The following is a 12,095-nucleotide window of genomic DNA, read 5'->3' as shown; positions in this document are numbered from 1 at the left end:
GCGGTGACCGCCGCCTTTGTCTAGAGACAATTGTGTGTAGCACACCTGGGGGGGAGGGGGCAGGTGGGGGGGGGCAGGGTGGGGGGGCAGGTGGGGGGGCAGGTGGGGGGACAGGGTGGGGGGGGGACAGGGTGTGGGGGGGGCAGGGTGGGGGAGCAGGGTGGGGGGACAGGGTGGGGGGGGGAAGGGTGGGGGGGCAGGGTGGGGGGGGGCAGGGTGGGGGGGAGCAGGGTGGGGGGGGCAGGGTGGGGGGGGCAGGGGTGGGGGGGACAGGGTGGGGAGGGACAGGTGGGGGGACAGGGTGGGGGGGGGCAGGGTGGGGGGGGGCAGGGTGGGGGGGACAGGGTTGGGGGAGCAGGGTGGGGGGGAGGGTGGGGGGGACAGGGTGGGGGGGGGGGCAGGGTGGGGGGAGCAGGGTGGGGGGGACAGGGTGGGGGGGAGCAGGGTGGGGGGGACGATGGGGGGGGGCAGGGTGGGGGGGACAGGGTGGGGGGGGCAGGGTGGGGGGAGCAGGGTGGGGGGGGGCAGGGTGGGGGGAGCAGGGTGGGGGGGACAGGGTGGGGAGGGCAGGGTGGGGGGAGCAGGGTGGGGGGGACAGGGTGGGGGGGGGACAGGGTGGGGGGGGAAGGGTGGGGGGGGCAGGGTGGGGGGGGCAGGGTGGGGGGGGCAGGGTGGGGGGGGCAGGGTGGGGGGGACAGGGTGGGGGGGGGCAGGGTGGGGGGGGCAGGGTGGGGGGGGCAGGGTGGGGGGGGGCAGGGTGGGGGGGACGATGGGGGGGGGGGCAGGGTGGGGGGGACAGGGTGGGGGGGGCAGGGTGGGGGGAGCAGGGTGGGGGGGCAGGGTGGGGGGAGCAGGGTGGGGGGTGCGGGGAGCAGGGTGGGGGGTGGGGGGAGCAGGGTGGGGGGAGCAGGGTGGGGGGGACAGGGTGGGGGGGGCAGGTGGGGGGGACAGGGTGGGGGGGACAGGGTGGGGGGGGCAGGGTGGGGGGAGCAGGGTTGGGGGGTGGGGGGAGCAGGGTGGGGGGTGGGGGGAGCAGGGTGGGGGGAGCAGGGTGGGGGGGACAGGGTGGGGGGGGCAGGTGGGGGGTACAGGGTGGGGGGGGCAGGGTGGGGAGGGCAGGGTGGGGGGGGGCAGGGTGGGGGGGCAGGGTGGGGGGGAGCAGGGTGGGGGGTGGGGGGAGCAGGGTGGGGGGTGGGGGGAGCAGGGTGGGGGGAGCAGGGTGGGGGGGACAGGGTGGGGGGGCAGGTGGGGGGGACAGGGTGGGGGGGGCAGGGTGGGGGGGGGGGCAGGTGGGGGGGGCAGGGTGGGGGGGGACAGGGTGGGGGGGGACAGGGTGGAGGGGCAGGTGGGGGGGGGGGCAGGGAGGGGGGGACAGGGTGGGGGGGACAGGGTGGGGGGGCAGGTGGGGGGGGGGCAGGGTGGGGGGGACAGGGTGGGGGGGGGGCAGGGTGGGGGGGGGCAGGGTGGGGGGAGCAAGGTGGGGGGGGCAGGGGGGCAGGGTGGGGGGAGCAGGGTGGGGGGGCAGGGTGGGGGGAGCAGGGTGGGGGGACCAGGGTGGGGGGCAGGGTGGGGGGGAGCAGGATGGGGGGGGGGGGATGAGCAGAATGTTCGCGGTTCGAATTCCAGAGGCCGCCCGGATTAACACCGCGCGGGTTGTACAACCATCACCAATCCCACACTGGAAGTGATAAGATGTGTACGGACCGCATACGTAGCCAACCGTGCTAATCGGAGGTGCTGATACCGCCGCAGACGCTGCTGCTGATGATGATGATCACGTGGTTGGTGTTCCAGGCTACATCGACCTCACACGTCCTCCTGTTGCTGCTGCTGCTGCTGCTGGCCCGTTGAGTCCTTGGCATATTGGATGGTGCCAAAGTTGGGATCGCACCTATGGCAAACCATTGCCCCAAACCCCCCCCCCCCCAGGTGACTGCGAAAACATGGCAGGACCCTCTTGAAAACAGTCACGAGACTCGCCTAGTAGGACAGGCGCAAGTTGAAGGAACGACACCAAGAGGCGCGAGTTGAATTAACGACACCAACAGTCGCAAGTTGAATGAACGACACCACGAGGGGCAAGTTGAATGAACGACACCACGAGGGGAAAATTGAAGGAAGCACACCACGAGGCGCAAGTTGAAGGAACGACACCACGAGGCGAGTTGAATGAACGACACCACGAAGGGCAAGTTGAATGAACGACACCACGAGGCGCAAGTTGAATGAACGACACCACGAGGCGCAAGTTGAATGAACGACACCACGCGGCGCAAGTTGAATGAACGACACCACGAGGGGCAAGTTGAATGAACGACACCACGAGGGGCAAGTTGAATGAACGACACCACGAGGCGCAAGTTGAATGAACGACACCACGAGGCGCAAGTTGAATGAACGACACCACGAGGGGCAAGTTGAATGAACGACACCACGAGGCGCAAGTTGAAGGAACGACACCACGAGGCGCAAGTTGAAGGAACGACACCACGAGGGGCAAGTTGAATGAACGACACCAACAGTCGCAAGTTGAAGGAACGACACCACGAGGCGCAAGTTGAATGAACGACACCACGAGGCGCAAGTTGAATGAACGACACCACGAGGGGCAAGTTGAATGAACGACACCACGAGGCGCGAGTTGAATGAACAACACCACGAGGGGCAAGTTGAAGGAACGACACCACGAGGCGCAAGTTGAATGAACGACACCACGAGGGGCAAGTTGAAGGAACGACACCACGAGGGGCAAGTTGAAGGAACGACACCACGAGGGGCAAATTGAAGGAACGACACCACGAGGGGCAAATTGAAGGAACGACACCACGAGGGGCAAGTTGAATGAACGACACGAAAAAAAAACCACCACCACCTGGCCTGGCCACATTCCTGGCGCGTGGCCTCCGAGGAGGGGAACTCGAATGAGCGACTTTCCTATCCCACGCGATAGACACACACAGGTACACACACACACAGGTACACGCACACACACAGGTACACGCACACACACAGGTACACGCACACACACAGGTACACGCACACACACAGGTACACGCACACACACAGGTACACGCACACACACAGGTACACGCACAGGTACACACGCGCGCACACACACACACAGATACACGCACACACACACACACACAGGTACACGCACACACACACACAGGTACACGCACACACAGGTATACACACGCACACACACAGGTATACACACGCACAGGTACACACACACACACACGCACACACACGCGCCCCATAACACCCGCGCGCGCCTTCCTTGCGAGCCACGTCACCCCATCTCTCAGGCTAATTAATTAATTATTTTGTTGACGGAAGACACCCGCGGCCTTGGGGTCCTCCCTGTTACCAAGGCTTTGGTAAAACAACAACAAACAACAACAACAACATTAAACTCCCATCAGCAAGGCAAGTCTGCAACACTTGGGCAAGAACCCTTCTTAGAAAGGGGAGTCATGAGACTCGGCGTGCCTTTCCCGAGTAAACAATAATACGTTCTAGTAATTATTGTGATCGCTATAAATTATTATTTTAATACATTGTCATTATCATTATCATCACCAACGCAACTCCAGCACTTTCATCCTTCGCTACAATGGAACAACAGCAGCGTGGTCGACACAGCGCCCGGCGCAGTTGCACCGCCTTCGCACTCGATAGCGAGCGCCCATGAGCTCGGGTGAGTGGCTGGGTGAGTGAGTGGCTGGGTGAGTGAGTGGGTTAGTGAGTGGCTTGGTTAGTGAGTGGGTGGGCGAGTGAGTAGCTAGGTTAGTGAGTAGGTGAGCGAGTGGCTGGGTTAGTGAGCGAGTGGGTCAGCGAGTGGCTGGGTGAGTGGGTGAGTTAGTGAGTGGGTGAGCGAGTAGCTGGGTTAGTGAGTGGGTGAGCGAGTGGCTGGGTGAGCGAGTGGCTGGGTGAGTGAGTGGCTGGCTGAGTAATTGGCTGAGTGGACGAGTGAATGGGTGAGCGAATGTGTGGGCGATTGGCTGAATAGGTGAGTGATTGGGTGGGTGGCTGGGAAAGTGGCTGGGTTAGCGGGTTTGTGGGCGAGTGAATGATTGGGAAAGTGTATGGGTGTGTTGGGTAAACTGGTCGAGTGAGTGTGTGAGTGAGCGGGTGAGGATGTATAGGGTGGGGCGAGTGAGTGGCTGAGTGAGTGTGTGGGTGATTGACTGGATGAATAATTATATTGAGAGTGGGTGATATAATGTATGTGTGCTCAAGTGAGTGGGGAGCGGTGGCGCAGTGTTTGACGAACCCAGCCACCCGAGTTCGATTCCCGCTCACGGCCAACACAGGTGATGATTATCTGAAACCGGTTCTGGGCCTCCCCGAGGTCGACTCAGTTTCAAACGAGTACCTGGTGCGGTGTGTACACCGCTACTGGGGAGACAAAGGCGGCCGGGGGTGGTTCCTGGCCACCAACTCTGCCGGCATTCATGTGCTCGCTATCAGCACTTGCCCCAATAGTGTGTCAAGGATTCGTATTCTTAGGTTTTTTTCGGTAAAGTCACGTAGGTAAAACATTAAATAAAATACAGCTGTCGTGGCAGTGACGGTTCCACCTGAAGACGGAAGCTTGTGTTGCCTCCGAAACGTCGTGATTTTTATTTTTCATTTTATTTTACTTTTATTAATTTTCATGTTTTACCTACGTGACTTTACCGAAAAAAAACCTAGGAATACGAATCCTTGCAGTCACGAAAGCTTCAAATCTAGAATTAAGTGTGTCAAGGCTATACGGGTAGGTGGTGGGGGGGGGGGTCTTTGTCTTTGGCTGGCTGTAGCCCTGCATCAGGGCCTCGTGAAGTGGCACACATCAGGGTAACCTCACGCGCTGTCCCACACTGCTGTTCCACGTGTGGCTCGCGCCGCGCTAATCATCCCCCTCATCAATCCTCGGGGGGCGGGCGGGGGTGTCCGATCAAGTGAAGTGACTGGGCCTCCACACACCACCACCTCCCTTTGTGCGTAGATGTCAACAGCGATTGCCTCCTGCATCTAAACACAACGGACAAGAAAAGCGATAACAGCAGCCTGAGGAGAGAGGCCTCCCCCTTTAGAGAAGCCAGATGAAAGAGCCATTGTTCCCATGTCGAGTGCATGCGCGTCCTTGGATGAGTCGTTGTCCGACAAGAAACACGTGGTCTCGGGATACTTTTGTCGGCAGTATCAACGTACGGAAAAGTAAAAATCGGTGACAACCCCTTTTTTCGTGACAATTTTTTATTTTACCTTTATACGTGACTTAACCGAAAGAACCAAAGAATAGACACAACAGGAGTTGCGTTCAGATGCTCGCGCACCGAATAGGTTCAACCTTTTTGCGAGGAATCACGTTGCTGCGTTAACCCCACGCGGTACTCTGGTGGTGGAATATGCAAAAGGAACACGCTCTGATAAAATCATCTATATATATAAATAAGAAATGTGTGAATATGTGTGCTTGTTCGAAATGTTTAGCCTACTTCCCGACATGCAACAAACTTGAAATTTGCCATGTGGGTAGCTTCCAGACTGTACACAATGCAAAAAGTATCAAAATAGACTTTTGTATTTTGGGGGGGGGGGGGGGGGCGCAATAATGCATTTTTTTGCATGGCAAGTGAGCGGTGACGTCACATCTGTGATGTCACCCGCATGCGGCAGCGTCACGTAGTGTGCCTGCTGACGTCACGCAGTGTGCCTGCTGACGTCACGCAGTGTGCCTGCTGACGTCACGCAGTGTGCCTGCTGACGTCACGCAGTGTGCCTGCTGACGTCACGCAGTGTGCCTGCTGACGTCACACCCCCCCACCACCCTCCGCATAGGCCGTGTATTAATCCAAGTCCCGGGCGAAGCCGGGTAGGGAAGCTAGTGTTATACTGGTAGGAACGAAGTGAACCAGCCTACAACAGATTATATCGTCCGTCCGTCCCATGTCCGATTAGGTGTAGCAGCATCGCCCCCTACTGCAAACACTTGGCAGGACCCTACAAAAACCTTTAGACTCAGTGAGGCTTTCCTGGCTAAACAAGTGTAACATTCCCTTATAATTCCCTCAGATAGCTTTTAATTAACATTTAAATCAATGAGGCTTTCCTGGCTAACCAGGTGTAACATTCCCTTATAATTCCCTGAGATAGTTTGTTTTAATTCCCCGAGATAGTTTTTAATTAAAACATTTAAATCAAAAATTAACTCACAGCGGCCTAAAGCCTACAGCTAGGCCTAAAGCCTAGAACTAAGCCTCAAACTCTCCCTTCGTATCGTACCCCCGCCATTTCATTATAGCCATTCATTTGTTCGTTCCTACCAGCCCACCCCGCAGGGACCTGTTATATATATTTATATGATGTGTCGTCTTTGAAACCGATTGGCCTGCACCAGAGACTAACACCGGGCGTGAACAACCCGATCCGGGGGTAGGGAGAGCTCCGTCAGTATGTGTCGTCTCTCCCATCTGAAGCTGCTGCGTCTCTCGCCGTGCAGACGACGGATTGATGGAGGCACTCGAAATAAAAACCACATCATGCGATACCTTGTTTGGCAGTCTCAAAGCATTAACACTAGCAGTAGGTCAGATCGCGTTATTGATAAATATGTCGTAACCCTCCACCACCCGACACGGCCAAATAGTAAAAAAAATGTGTCACGTTTTTCAAAGGACAAAATAATTCACTTCTTTAGCCCACCGGTGTGTTAAAGAGAGAATCAACAGCATTTTAAAATTTGAGTAGTACGACGTTTCGCTGGTAATTACAATCATCTTCATCGGGCAAGAACGGTGAATCTCTCCTGTTGCTCCCGGTCTTAAATAGAGCAGCAGAAGGGTGACGTCATCATTTGATGATGATATGAGCCACTTCGCTCAGCTGATGGGTGGCCTTACAATTGTTTAAAATATAAAATTTAATTGTTTCAGTTTGAATCGACGAAAGCCGGGGTTTGAGCGCCGCCGGCTGGACACAGCTGTGCACTGTGGGGGGAGCGGTGGCGGAGTGGTTAGCGCACCGCGCCACTTATCTCCATATATATTAAAGGCAAAGTTGTGAATACGTGTGTCTGTTCAAAATGTTTAACGTACTTCCCGACGTGCAACGAACTGGAAATTTGCCATGTGGGTACTTTCCAGACTGTACACCGTGCAAACATTATAAAAATACACTTTTGGGGGGGGGGGAGCTTAAGAATGCATATATAAAATAAATAATGAAAATTAAACATAATAAAATAATTCTCACGACGTTTCGGCCACAACGCAAGCAGCCGTCCTCAGGTGAAGAAAAGGTCTGTCGGAAAGACAGCGTCTGAATGGCACAGACCTGTTCTTCACCTGAGGACGGATGCTTGCGTTGTGGCCTAAACGTCGTTAGAATTATTTTATTATGTTTTATTTTTATTATTTTATTATTTCCCTTCTACGTGACTTTACCGAAAGAACCAAGAAGATGAATTCCTGCAGTCACGAAAGCTTTAAATCGAAATTTAATGCCTATATTGTTTGCGAGGCAAGTGAGCTGTGACGTCACATCTGTCATGTGACCCGCGCATGTGGAAGCGTGACGCATTGTAGTGTAGCAGGTAGCACGCTGCGCTACGAACCCGTTGGAATACCTTATGCCAGAAAAAGTGTGTTGACCAGTGCTATCTATGTAAAAAAATATATTGTTATGAGTATAAGGGCCCAGTGAGATACGACTATTTTTCAGACGCGATCTGGCTATCATGAATTGCAGCCCATCGAAGTGGGTTGATTCTCGTCGTGTGGAAATGTCTCGTGTCGAGCAGCCAAATGACTCGAAACGCGTGGTGGTGATGTCGATTGCAAAATGTGACGGGGGAAAACAATCGGAGGACCCGGAGGAAAATCCACGCGACCACGATGAGAGAGATATGCATACTTCATATATACAGCAGCAGGCGTCAGGGTCGGGATCGAACCCACGACCTCCTGTATACCACGCGAGGGAGTTAATATTTCCTAGCCACCGTGATGATGATGAGAGAGAGAGAGAGACACGCAAACTCCAAATATACAGCAGCAGGCGTCAGGGTCGGGATCGAACCCACGACCTCTTGTATACCAGGCGAGGTAGTTAACATCTCCTAGCCACCGTGATGATGATGATGAGAGAGAGACACGCAAACTCCAAATATACAGCAGGCGTCAGGGATGCGATCGAACCCACGACCTCCAGTATACCAGGCGAGGTAGTTAACATCTCCTAGTCACCGTGATGATGATGAGAGAGAGAGAGAGACACGCAAACTCCAAATATACAGCAGGCGTCAGGGATGCGATCGAACCCACGACCTCCTGTATACCACGCGAGGTAGTTAACATCTCCTAGCCACCGTGATGATGATGAGAGAGAAAGACACGCAAACTCCAAATATACAGCAGCAGACGTCATGGTCGGGATCGAACACACGACCTCCTGTATACCAGGCGAGGTAGTTAACATCTCCTAGCCACCGTGTTGATGATGAGAGAGAGAGACACGCAAACTCCAAATATACAGCAGCAGGCGTCAGGGTCGGGATCGAACCCACGACCTCTTGTATACCAGGCGAGGTAGTTAACATCTCCTAGCCACCGTGATGATGATGATGATGATGAGAGAGAGACACGCAAACTCTAAATATACAGCAGGCGTCAGGGATGCGATCGAACCCACGACCTCCAGTATACCAGGCGAGGTAGTTAACATCTCCTAGTCACCGTGATGATGATGATGATGATGAGAGACACGCCAACTCCAAATATACAGCAGGCATCATCAGGGTCGGGATCGAACCCACGACCTCCTGTAGAACAGGCGAGGTAGTTAACATCTCATAGCCACCGTGATGATGATGAGAGAGAGACACACAAACTCCAAATATACAGCAGCAGGCATCGTCAGGGTCGGGATCGTGACCCACGACCTCTTGTAGACCAGGCGAGGTAGTTAACATCTCATAGCCACCGTGATGATGATGAGAGAGAGACACACAAACTCCAAATATACAGCAGGCATCGTCAGGGTCGGGATCGAACCCACGACCTCCTGTAGACCAGGCGAGGTAGTTAACATCTCATAGCCACCGTGATGATGATGAGAGAGAGACACACAAACTCCAAATATACAGCAGGCATCGTCAGGGTCGAGATCGAACCCACGACCTCCTGTATACCAGGCGAGGTAGTTAACATCTCCTAGCCACCGTGATGATAATGATGATGAGAGACACGCAAACTCCAAATATACAGCAGGCGTCAGGGATGCGATCGAACCCACGACCTACAGTATACCAGGCGAGGTAGTTAACATCTCCTAGCCACCGTGATGATGATGAGAGAGAAAGACACGCAAACTCCAAATATACAGCAGCAGGCGTCATGGTCGGGATCGAACACACGACCTCCTGTATACCAGGCGAGGTAGTTAACATCTCCTAGCCACCGTGATGATGATGAGAGAGAGAGAGAGACACGCAAACTCCAAATATACAGCAGCAGGCGTCAGGGTCGGGATCGAACCCACGACCTCCAGTATACCAGGCGAGGTAGTTAACATCTCCTAGTCACCGTGATGATGATGATGGTGATGAGAGACACGCAAACTCCAAATATACAGCAGGCATCGTCAGGGTCGGGATCGAACCCACGACCTCCTGTAGAACAGGCGAGGTAGTTAACATCTCATAGCCACCGTGATGATGATGAGAGAGAGACACACAAACTCCAAATATACAGCAGCAGGCATCGTCAGGGTCGGGATCGAACCCACGACCTCTTGTAGACCAGGCGAGGTAGTTAACATCTCATAGCCACCGTGATGATGATGAGAGAGAGACACACAAACTCCAAATATACAGCAGGCATCGTCAGGGTCGAGATCGAACCCACGACCTCCTGTATACCAGGCGAGGTAGTTAACATCTCCTAGCCACCGTGATGATAATGATGATGAGAGACACGCAAACTCCAAATATACAGCAGGCGTCAGGGATGCGATCGAACCCACGACCTACAGTATACCAGGCGAGGTAGTTAACATCTCCTAGCCACCGTGATGATGATGAGCGAGACACGCAAACTCCAAATATACAGCAGCAGGCGTCAGGGGTCGGGATCGAACCCATGACCTCCTGCCTACCAGACGAGGTAGTTAACATCTCCTAGCCACCGTGGCGCCCCCTATCGCGTGTCCCAATGTCACTCACGTCAGTGGCGAGCTACACCTCGAATCCCCGCCACGTCCCTCCACCACTAGGTCGACTCGGCCATAAATGAGCGGCCTCCTCGTGCGGTGCGTAAAACATCGCTACCGGGGGAAGACACTGGCGGCTGTGCGCTGTTTCCAAGTGCGGTGAGCGCGTAGCACCACCTGGTGTCTTTGTAAGAAGATGCCAATTTAAAAAAACTGTTGATTAGGAGAATAAATAAATATTCTCAAGGAGGCCCACTCTCCCCACTGACCTCTCTGTGCGATGGAGAAGGTCCAGTGCCCGAAACGTCGCGGGTTTGTGTATATATTCGTGCATGCACAGACACTCCGGAGATAAGTTCTACAAATCATCACGAGCCATGGTGCATCCACTGCTGGATGAATATCTCCCCATCATCAGGAGTCATGGACTATCCACTGCTGCACGAAGACCTCCCCATCACCACCACGAGTCATTATCTACCCACTGTTGCACGAAGACCTCTCCATCATCACCACGAGTCATCTATCCACTGCTTCATGGGTAAACGGCCAGAACTAGTGGGGGGTGAAGGCCAGTTTACCCACTCGATCACTCAATCGCCCGCTCACACACTCGCTCACCCACACACTCGCTCCCTCACCCACTCTCCCACCCACTCTTCCACTCAATCACCCACCCACCCGCTCGCTCAGAATCAGCGTAAAACGGCCAGAACTCGTTGGGGGTGACTGCCAGCCTGGAGGAGGCGAATTTCAACGACGCGCAACGTGAACCACCTCGCACGACTCCCCCCATCGTCTTCTTAGCAAAGTCAAAACGTTCTTCCGTCCTCTGGTGGCTCAGCGTGGTAGCAAAAAATCGCGATCGCACCGCCCTGGGCCTGTCCAGGTACGTGCTGCACCACCACGCGGAGCACGTGGTGCACACCACGTGGTTTGGCGAAGACCAGACGCGCGACTTCGTGACATCAACATGGCAGTGTGTGCGCGCGTGTGTGGGATAGCATCGTCAGCATCGTCAGCATCGTCAGCATTATCACCATCATCAGAATCATCAACATCATCGGCTTCATCAGCATCATCAACATCATCAGCATCATCAGCATCGTCAGCATTATCATCAACATCATCAGCATCATCAACATCATCATCAACATCATCATCGTCAGCAGCAGCCATGGTCAATCCACCGCTGGATGAGAGGCGTGTTGAACTCCGTTTAGAAGCAGTCTATCGTCGCGACCAAAATCGTTCTTGATAAAAATGTATTTTATTGGGTTAGATTGCGTAAATATAAATGTGTCGTACTCCAACTGTGAACGTCGTAGTGGGTTTACTCTCCGACACACAACCGGTTAGTGCTGTACTAGTCACGAACTGACCACGTTCTGTTTACGTGACAACCCTCACTTACTGGCTGTGTCGGGTGGTGGCGGGTTCAACGACACATTTATATTTTTAACACGATCTAACCCATAACCCCCCCCCTCTCTTACGTGTTGAACTCCGTTGCACTCACCCTGAAAGCACGGGTTGTGGATGACGAGGGACCGATCTTCGCCCTCACCAGAATCATCAGCATCGCCGTAGCCACTACCGCGGCCGACGAGGTCGCGAGGGTGCTCTCCGTGAAGACATCCAAGCACCGCAAACATCTTCACGCCTCTCTCCCTCTCTCTCGTATCTCTCTCTTGTTCCCCTCCTCTCTTTACCTGTACGTGTGTTGAACTTCTTTCGCACCGTACGTAGCCAACCGTGCTGAATAGAGCTCACTTCCACGCGATCTCACTCCACCTGCCTTTCGCTCCCTCTCCCTCGCTCTTCCTCTGTCTGCACAATCTGCCTCTCTTTCTCTCTCTCTTCCGTCTAACCCTTTGCTTGTGATCGACCTCGCC

The sequence above is a fragment of the Lampetra planeri genome, unplaced genomic scaffold, assembly GCF_965212315.1.
Source record: "Lampetra planeri unplaced genomic scaffold, kcLamPlan1.2.h2 scaffold_417, whole genome shotgun sequence".
Classification (NCBI taxonomy): domain Eukaryota; kingdom Metazoa; phylum Chordata; class Hyperoartia; order Petromyzontiformes; family Petromyzontidae; genus Lampetra; species Lampetra planeri.
This window is presented reverse-complemented; position numbering follows the sequence as displayed.